This window comes from Canis lupus, chromosome 27 (genome assembly GCF_048164855.1).
Source record: "Canis lupus baileyi chromosome 27, mCanLup2.hap1, whole genome shotgun sequence".
Taxonomy (NCBI): domain Eukaryota; kingdom Metazoa; phylum Chordata; class Mammalia; order Carnivora; family Canidae; genus Canis; species Canis lupus.
Window position 1 is genome coordinate 21,425,520 of NC_132864.1, and position 10,372 is coordinate 21,435,891.

At 43.1% G+C, this 10,372-nt stretch overlaps 1 pseudogene; it reads right to left on the reverse strand.

Annotated features, from left to right (window-relative positions):
* Nucleotides 1-501: 501 nt before the first annotated feature.
* On the reverse strand, nt 502-1,807 carry LOC140618934 (keratin, type I cytoskeletal 18 pseudogene; annotated as a pseudogene).
* Between the last annotated feature and the right edge of the window lie 8,565 nt (nt 1,808-10,372).

A 10,372-nucleotide genomic window follows, 5' to 3' on the forward strand; every position in this document is an offset into this window, starting at 1 on the left:
TTTTTGCCTTGGCTAGAGACTCATTTGCATTGTGGAGAATGGAGAGACATACAACTGGAGAAATTGTCAGCAATATGATGTTGCAAGATTTTAAGAGAAAGTGTTAGAGCATTTCATTATTTATTCATTCCCTCTTTCAACAAATATGTGATGAAGACTTGCTACATATCTGGTGCTATGCTAGACTCTATAAAAGGATGGACATCTATAAAAGGATGGATAGAATTCCTGTCTTCATGGAGTTTATCATGTATTGGAAGAAGAAGCATCCATTGTCAGAATTGTAGTACCAATTCCTTATTTTCCAGTTTCAGTTCCATTTCTGGCCTACAGATGGATTTCCTTTAGGTTCTGTCCAATTTCTTTCAGGCCATGTCTGCTGGGCCCCAGCTAACTCGATTAGCTTCCCTGGGGATGATGATGATGATGATGATGATGATGATGATAATGGCGATGATGATTATTTGACGTCTGAACATTTTATTGGCCTGTTTTGGTGCCTCAACACCTCAGAATTTTGGTGTCGTTGGTGTCAGACACCACCTTGCTGTCTACAATCTTGTGGGTGGTGGTCTTCTGGATGGTCTGCAAGGAGTTGCTGTTGTCCAGAGCATCAGTAACACTGAAGTCCTCCCTGTCTTCCAATAGGTGATGGTAGGTGGCAATCTTAGCCTCTAGCTTGACCTTGACATTCAGCAGGGCCTCATACTCCTGGGCCTGGTGCTGCCCCTCTGCCTGGATTTGGGACAGCTCTGACTCCAGGTGCAGCAGGACCCTGTTGAGCTGCTCCATCTGCATCGTGTAGTGGGTCTCGACCTCCCTCAGCCTGTTCTCCAAGCTGGCCTTCAGGTTTCTCATTGAGTCCAGGTTGATCTCCAAGGACTGGGCAGTACATCTCAGCTCCATGAGGGTCATCTCAGCTTCTCCTATCTCAGCGGTCTGTGTGGTGACCACTGTGGTGCTCTCCTTGATCTGCTGGGACCAGTACTTGTCCAGCTTCTCCTAGTTCTTCTGAGCCAGCTTGTCATACTGGACCTGGATATCTGCCATGATTTTGCTCAGGTCCTGAGATTTGGGGGCATATCCAACTCCACCATCACCCCAGAGTTGGCAATTTGGTTTTGCAGACCCTTTACTTCCTCCTCATGGTTCTTCTTCATGAAGAGCAGCTCCTCCTTGAGAGCCTCAATCTCTGTCTCTAGCTGCAGTCGAGTGACATTGGTATCATCAATGACCTTGCGGAGCCCATGGATGTCACTCTCCACAGACTGGCGCATGGCCAACTCCATCTCATACTTGACTTAGAAATCGTCAGCAGCAAGCCAGGCATTGTCAATCTGCAGAACGATTCAGGCATTGTCCACAGCACTTGCAAAGATCTGAGCCCTCAGGTCCTCGATGGTCTTGAAGTAATGCCCCCAGTCTCTGACCTGGGGTCCCTTCTTCTCCAGGTGTTCCCGGATTTTCATCTCTAGTCTCTGATTATCAGCCTCCAGGCTCCTCACCTTCTCCAGGTAGGAGGCCAGGTGGTCATTCAGGTCTTGCATAGTCTCCTTCTCGCTCTGGATGTGCTCTATGCTTGCCAGAGCCCCGGCCATCCCCGTGGCTGGGCCCCCGGACCCCCAGCTGCCCCGGAAGCTGGTGAAGTGGGATACAGAAATCCAGAGATCCGGGAGCCCGAGCTCCCCATGCCTGCATAGATGCTGGCCGCGCTGCTGCTGATCGGCCGGTCCTGGTGACTGGGCGACTGCATGGAGCCCAGGGACTGGTAGTTGGAAGAGAAGGTGGAGCAGGTGGTGAAGCTCATGCTGTTCGGAGAGCAAGAGGGTGACTCGGGAGGCCAGGACTCAAGCTTAGGCCAGGAACCTTCCCTGGGGATTATTGATTGCTTGGACATCTAGATTTATTTATTTATTTATTTATTTATTTATTTATTTATTTATTTATTTATTTATTTTTGATTTTATTTATTCATTCATGAGAGACATGGAGAGAGAGAAAGAGGCAGAGACACAGGCAGAGGGAGAAGCAGGCTCCATGCAGGGAGCCTGACGTGGGACTCGATCCCTGGTCTCCAGGATCACACCCTGGGCTGAAGGTGGCACTAAACCGCTGAGCCACCTGGGCTGCCCAACATCTAGATGTATTTAGATTCCAAAACTCCAGTGTCATTTCTGGAGGTCAGTTAGTGTGGGGACTGGATATTTGCAGCTTGGAAATGATTCTGGATTTCTGATTTATCATCTGCTTTTTTCTTACTGAGGGCAGTTGTAAAAGATTAGGTCTGTACCTCAGCCACAGAAGAGTCCTCATTAAATCCATATTTCTCCTGTTGATTAACCAAACCATTCTTATTTGTAGGAACTTCTGTTCCTTCACACACCACACTTCATAATTGGAAGTTTTAAAAGCCTTTCCTTACTTGAATCATTGAGTCCTTCTTCTTCTGATGCTAAATGTCAGTTTTCTCACAACACTGAGGCATGAAAAGTCATCATCCCATCGACAAAAGAGTAGATCAGACAGCAAAGATTTCCTTGGTGAAGACGTTGTCTGTATTGCTTCAAAGTGATTACTGGGGAGTGCCTGGGTTTCTCAGTTAAATGTCCACCTCTTGATTTTGGCTCAAGTCATTATCTCAGGGTTGTGAGATCCAGCCCCATGTGGTGCTCCATGCTGAGTGTGAAGCCTGCTTAAGATTCTCTTTCTCTAACCCTCCCTCTACTCTTCCCCCTCCTCATGCTCTCTCAAAAAAATTAAAACAAACAAACAAACAAAAAAGTTGTTGTTGGAGCTGGACCACATTGGAAAAGATATAGAGCATCATACATTGTGGATTTGGGGTAAATTTGTCTCCACATTTATTCCCCCACAATTTATTGAGTAACTGCCTTGTCCCATGCATTTGTGCTGGGTACTGACAGCATATTGGTGAGCAAATCATGGTCTCTACCCTTACAAAGCTTAGCCTAGAGAGGGAGACAGATCCATCAACCAAAAAATACAAAGCAGTATATAAAACATTACCAATGGAGAAGTTCAGCATGCTAGGGGATGGTAAGGAGGGAACATCTACCCACTTTGTGGTGGAAGGAAGGCTTCGTGGAGGAAGCACCACCAGACTGAGACCTGAAGCTCAGACCTGAGCTACAGGAGTGGAGAAAAATGAAGAAGAATATTAAAAGCAAGGGAAACACCACATGCAAAGGCCTGAAAGGAAGAGAACATGATGAATTTGAGGGACATAAATAAGTGTAGTTTAACTGGGGAGGTCGTGGAAGATAAAGTGAGGTAAGGTCATGCTTTAGAGGTGGACCTTTTAAGCCAGAATGAGAAATTTGGACTTTTTCTTGTAACAGAGAGGGAGGCAGGATGGGCTTTTAAGCAGAGGGAGTGACATATTTGATTTTGTACTTTAAGGAGATCACTCTAATTGCAGTTTGGCAAAAGGATGATTCTGTGATAATTGGGCAGTTGAGAAGAGGAGTCAGAGCTGTTTTTTGTGATAGAAAAACCCTCTTTGGATTGCTCTTGGTTAACAATTTGGTACTTTGGCAGATAATCTTGGTGTCTGCTCATATACCTGTGGCACCACTTTATACATACTCAGCTCAAGGCTCCTAGGGGGCTTCACAGTGACTCTGCTTGATGGCTCTCTCTGGTAACTGGAACCCCACGAGCCTGTGTCCAGGACGTTAATGGTCCACAGGATTAGCTCTCAACCCATGACTGACATGGGTTGGTAGAGAAATACCTGAGCTCCCTTGCCACCCTAGGTGGGATAATCTGATTGCTCAGTGGTAACCTCTCCAATAACATACTGTTGATTGACTTCCTTCCTTTCATTGTCTCACTTACTCCACCCCCTACTGTATAGTGGGATACAACATGCAGATGTCCCTTCATTGAATGACTTGTTGCCCCAGATGCTGGGAGTGCTGTTGACAGATGATTTTCAACTGTCAGCCCTCTAGGGATCATCTAGCTGCAGACAAATGCCTTGCCCAAAGACAAATCTCATTCTGGGGGAAGCCCACACCTAACAACTTGTGTGTGTATGGTTATAAGGCTTATCAATCCTAGCCAAGTTTTGAACTACTTACAGGGTCATTTGAGTTTCAGAGCTCTCTGTAATGTCGGGTCAGGTATGGCTGGGCCTGCATGCTGGCTCATCTCCCCCTGCTTTCCATCCCTGATTATTTCCCCTTACTTTTATAGGTGTTGATTTTAAGGGCATTCTTTAATAAACATCCTACATGCTAACTCCTTCACCAAGTCCACTTTCTGGGGAACTCAACCAGTGACACCAACTTTCCTGGAATCACCTCCCAGACTCCTTGAATAATTGTCCTTCTGGCTTTTTCTGGGAGAACCAAACCCAAGACAATACTAGATCTTGCTAATAAGCTGGGTAAATAAAGTTGGTTCAGTCTGAGTTCCAGGGCAGAAGGGAAAAGACATGAAACCCCAGTGGTTTTGGAAGAAAATGAGTAAGGACAGGGGGTATTTCTTTGGATATCAACACAAACTTTGTATCAACTATTTCCCCCTAGACTTGGTTGTTGGAATCTCTCACCATTTGTACATAAATAAACCTCTCTGCATCTTCTCTAAAGTACACTAAAGTATGTAGAGTTACCCCTGTGGGAAGCTATAATGCTGTGTTTTGTAGTATCTACACTTAAGACTTTCATTTAGGGGTTCATCTTTGAAACCACTGTATGTTTTCTCTGTCCACAGTTTTGTAATATAGCATATCTGGATAGTCACTAACTTCTTGCACTCCAGTGTCACCTACTCTGGGGCAAGGCTACTGCAATGGCTCCTGATGCCCCACTACTTATCCCCCTCAATCCATCTGGACTCATATGCAGCAATGGACAGTTTCCACCTGCATCTCCATCTTCTGCCCTTGGGTTTCCTTGGTACCAGGGAGAATGGTGTCAGATCTTAATGCCGTAGGTGAAACCCTCAACAGTATACTGGGGCATGATAATCATTGAATAGTCCATCGTCCTCATCCTCCAGAGAGACCATGTAGAGCTGTATTTCACATGATTTTTCATATGACTTTTTTTTTTTTAAGATTTTACTTATTTATTCATGAGAGACACACAGAGAGAGGCAGAGAGAGAAGCTGGCTCCATGCAGGGAGCCTGATGTGGGACTCGATCCTGGGACTCCAGGATCATGCCCTGGGCCAAAGGCAGGCACTCTAACACTGACCCACACAGGTGTCCCTCTTTTTTTCTATTAAAGATTTTACTTACTTATTTGAGAGAGAGAGAGCATGAGCAGGGGGAATGGCAGAGGGAGAGGGAGAAGCAGACTCCCCACTGAGTGGGAAGCCAGACATGGGGCTCAATCCCAGGACCTTGAGACCACGACCTGAGCCAAAGTCAGACACTTAACCAACTGAGCCACCCCGGCACCCCTCATGAGACTTCTAAAGAGAATGAGTCCTTGTTGCCCATGGTGGTATTCAGTTCATCAGCATGCTTTGTTAGCTCTTACCCTTCTCTGGCTCACATTTCACACTTCCTCACTTGTGCCTCCTGGGTTCATCTCCCATTTAAACTACCTGCATCCAGGTCCACCATCTGATTTTGGGGGAACCTAAAGTCAGACAACTGCTTATGTGTAAATTCATCAACCTCACATAATCTCAATTTTTAAAAAAGATTTATTTATTTTAGAGAAAGAGAGAGAATGTGTGGTGGGGGAAAGGGCAGAGAGGGAGGGGGGAGAGAGAAACTTAAGCAGACTCCATGCTGAGTTCAGAGCCCAACATTGGGCTTGATCTCACCACCCTGAGGTCAGATGCTCAACTGACTGCATCACCCAGGCACCTCTAACTAATTTCTGTTTTTTAGTTGATCAACCTAAACATACTTTCCAAATTTAGTGAAAACCTGCTCTGCTTTTTTTTTAAATATAATGTGGTAAGTAAATAGGAAAAAAACCCTCTTAATTTTACTTATATAGATTAAAAAAAAAAGACTATATGAAACTAAGTCCTTCTCTGAGTTAGAAGTTCAGTCTTCGGATTGGACATTTGGGACCATGAAAACCTTCTTCTGTCCACAGACCCATTTTCCAGTCCAGGAGAAAAGAATTGAGTTTTGAAGTTTATGCCTTGTCTTGCTTATATTGACAAGGAAGTATCTAGCCATGACTGAGTTTGGAAGGAAGTCTGTACAGAAAATCATCAGCTTTTCTTTTCCTGTGCACTTTGTGGGGCTGCTTTTTCATCCCACGTCACAAATTTGGGAAGGCCCATCTGCCTGTTTGATTAATGAGCGCTCTCTGCAAAAGCAACAGAGATAAATGTCCTCCAGGAACCCAGCAAAGAGAAATGAAGAAATAGGATGGCTAATTTTCAGCCATTATTTTGGAGTCTGAACGCCTTCCACGCATCAATTTAGCTATTATTTCAAAAACTAATTAATCTTCACTCAGGCAGCTCCAAGGGACCCGTGTTTAGATAATTAACAACCCGTGGATTATGAAAAGTCTCACTTGCAAATTTGGCTACAGCATTTGGGTAGAAGAACACTTTTAGTATTATTCCATTTAAACCCTCTTCCATCCATCCTTCATTTCCTGACAATTAAGAGCAAATAATTAACCATGATGGATTTTGCTTGCCTACTTGCTGCTCAAATAATATTCTCCCTTCGTCTTTGTTCTTAAACCACCTCCATCTGAGCATTTCTGACCAGCTTTGTAGATAATTGCGTTGAACCAGGTAACAGTAGGCTTCATTCGCAATTAACACACATCAAGAACATTTGGATTTTGCTTTGGCTGGGGAGTGGGAGGAAATTCCCAGGGCTCCATCAGAGAAGTAGCTTGTAATTTGTCTCCTTGGTCCTCAAAAGATTACTGCATTCAGGTATAACTCCATTTGTAAAATGTTTTCTCTGCCAAGAGTGAGGAGGAACTTAGGCTAGACATTAGGGATGATTTTGTGACTGAAGAGGTTGAGGCACCCTAGAACAAGTTACCAAAAGAAATGTTAGTTGCTATGAAATTTCAAAACCACCTCCTCTTGGAAATGTCATTTGTTCAACAAATTGGGCACCCACTGTGTGCCAGTCGCTATAGAAATTTCTGGAAATAGGGCAGCCGGGGTGGCTCAGCGGTTTAGCACCGCCTTCAATCCACGGCCTGATCCTGGAGACCCAGGATCAAGTCTCACGTCGGGCTCCCTGCATGGAGCCTGTTTCTCCCCCTGCCTGTGTCTCTGCCTCTCTCTCTCTCTCTGTGTCTCTATGAATAAATAAATAAAATCTTAAAAAAAAAATATTTTAAAAAAATAAATAAATACAATCTTTTTTTTTTAAAAGAAATTTCTGGAAACACAGTGGCAAGGAAATCAAACACTCTTCCTACCCTCATGAAATGTATAGTCTAGAGAGGAGGTCAGACATTAATGAAATGACCCCCCAAATTTAAATAAAATTATATCTGGAGAAACAATAATATGGAGGCATTTAATAGGAGGAATGTGACTTATAGTGGAAATGGTGGTAATAGGTTGGAAAGGCTCCCCTGAGCAAGGAACATTTGAGCTGAGATATGAGGGATGAGTAGATACAAAAGCTTATAGGAAGAGGATTGTTTCCAGAGAGAAAAGCATGTACAAAACCTCTGAAATTTTGAAGGCACTTGATGGACAGACATCAAGTGAAAGACATCTGAAGGGAAAAAAATCCAGTGGATTTAGAATATATGTATTTTTTATAAATAAGATATATTTTATTTTTAAAACTTATATAGGCTTTTCCTCATTTAAAAATTACTATTCAGAAAATTAAAAGATAGTAAGGTTAAGGGGAGGGTGGAAAGTGGAACACAATCACACAGAATTCAACTGCCTAACTCCCTCTCTGGAACTGCAGAATCATAGACCTCTAGAGGTCAGCTGGGCCCAGACACTGAAGATCAGAAAGGGTAAGTGACTTGCTAAAGGCACACAGCTAATTAGTGGCAGGTATCCTACCTGCAGTGTGCATGTCATTGGGAGTATTCATGAAGGGTTTTAGGAGGTACATCTACGAATAGTTTTTATTTGAATACTTAACATTTAATTAAATGTATCAGGAAAAATATAAGTGGTTCATCAAACTTTTGATCTCCTGGATGGTATTGTTTAGAATGAGGTTATGTGGGGGAAAAGTGAGTTGGTTTAAACAAAGATTTAATAATACTATAGTTGATACACAAGTATGGCAAAAACCCACCAACATTGAGAAAGTGAATGACAGATGGAAATGCATGCACCACACCATGCTGCTCAGAATTCTTTAGGGTAAATTAGTTAGGGACAAGAGATACTCCAATTAACCTCAGAAAGTCCCTTTCAGGACTTCTGGTTCCAAAGTACTTAGGGCTTCTTTTCACCTTGTTCTGTTCTTTGGTTTCCTCTCCATGAAAATATTCTCTTAGTTCATCTTTCTTCAAACTGTGGTGGAAGAAAGTAGAAGGTCACTGACTTCACATAATCCTAAAAATAATAGCCATGAATATAATGTCAGTTATGGCAAGTGAGAGATTTGTGAAGGAGCCTATCAGCACCTTTCCAAGACTGGGCAGTTAATGTGAACTTTGGAAGCAGATTAAGGTGCTCTGGCAGATAAGCCTTTTAGCAGGGAGATTATACTGATTAAGAAGCCCATAATTTTCTTGGCTTCTCTTTTCTCCAGGTTGGCTCTTCAGGAAAATTGGCTGCCTCTACTCATGAGCTCTCAGGTTGAGCTTGGAGGGTGGTGTGGAAGGCAGGCATAAGAATACTTGCTCATCAGTGGGCACAAGTTTCTGCTGAAAAGGGTTTCATCTGAGAGCAGGTGCAGTCAGGGCTCATTAATCCATTGGCACAGTAGGTGCAGTGTGTAGAGTCTACACAAATGTTTTAATTTCTCTTTTAAAAAGATTTCATTTATTTATGTGAGAGAGAGAGAGAGAGAGCAAGAGCACAGAGGGAGAGTGGAGGGGAGAAGCAGACTCTGCTGAGCAGAAAGCCCAATGTGGGGCTTGATCCCAGGACCCTGAGATCTTGACCAGAGCCAATGGCAGACCCTTAACCTACTGAGGCACCCAGATGCGCCAAAATATTTTAATTTCTTTTAAAATCAGAAAAAAAAAACCCATGAATATAATCTAGCCAGCATTTATTTGTCTTTATACCGAGATAGTCATAAAATATAAATCTATGTATTTTTATGGAGGAAGGGATTCTAAAGTTAAAAGTGCCTGAAATCCATAAAACTCATTATGTGGCCCTGGGTATCGTGAACATCTTTATTTTATCTGCTCACCATCTAGTCCCTCCTCTTCTGGTCACAGAACCTTAGTTTTCCTGTGGGAAACTACTCCTCCCATATTCTCCCACCTGTGAGTATCAGATGAATTTTGTCAATCTTAGCTCCAGAAATGGTCATGTGATTCAGGCCCCGCCAATCAGAAGCCCACGTCCCTTGTGATTGGTTCAGGATGAGTCAGTGACCTATGTAGGGCCAGTCAGGGCCAACAAAACTCAGTTAATTGTGGAGAAGGAAGAATAGGATGTGGGCTGAAGATGCTACTCATTATCTCTACCAGTATATGGGGAGAGTTGGGAAAGAAACTATCAGTAGAATAGCAGCTGGATCTCTAGCAGTAGGAGTTTGGTCTGTAAAGGAGTCTTTAACCTAAGGGCAGGGACACCTCCTTACACTAGACTCTATACGGAGAGGGTCTTATTGGTTCATCCTCAGTCAGATGTCCACCTCTGGGCCAATCAGCTGTGGTTAAGGGTGGGGTGGCAAAGTTCTACAAACATGATTGTCACGACTTTATGCCTTGTGGGAGTCTTGGGCTCAGGAGTAGGTGTCAAGTATAGGTTATTTGCTAGGAAGATTTTGTTCAGGTTAGGAAGCTGTGGAATGTCAGGTGATGTGGCTTGGCTTCTGATTTTGAGTGGGAGACTTCAAGAAGCTTTGATCTAATTCAAAATTTCTCAATTTGTGTTTGTGTGATAACCGGTGTCAGTGGGGATATTCAAAAGGATTTTATGGTCAAGTATATTTGGGAAGTAACAGCTTAAATAACAACATTGGAACTTCTTTCCTGCAGGACTTCCTAGATCTTTAATATGTTCGTGTGCATTCTTAATCTGCAGGGGAGGAGGAAGCCAAAGGTCCAATATTTCTTAAACTTGTCTGACTACCAAACTAGGAATTTCAAGGAATTCCTAGCTTTGAAGAAGACTAGTCATTTGAGGAATGCAGTTTAAGAAATACTAGTCAAGTTTATTAGCCTTGGGAACATTAAATACTATAAAGGAAAAACATTAAAAAATCTAAAACCTTAAAAAAATTCCTTTTTATGA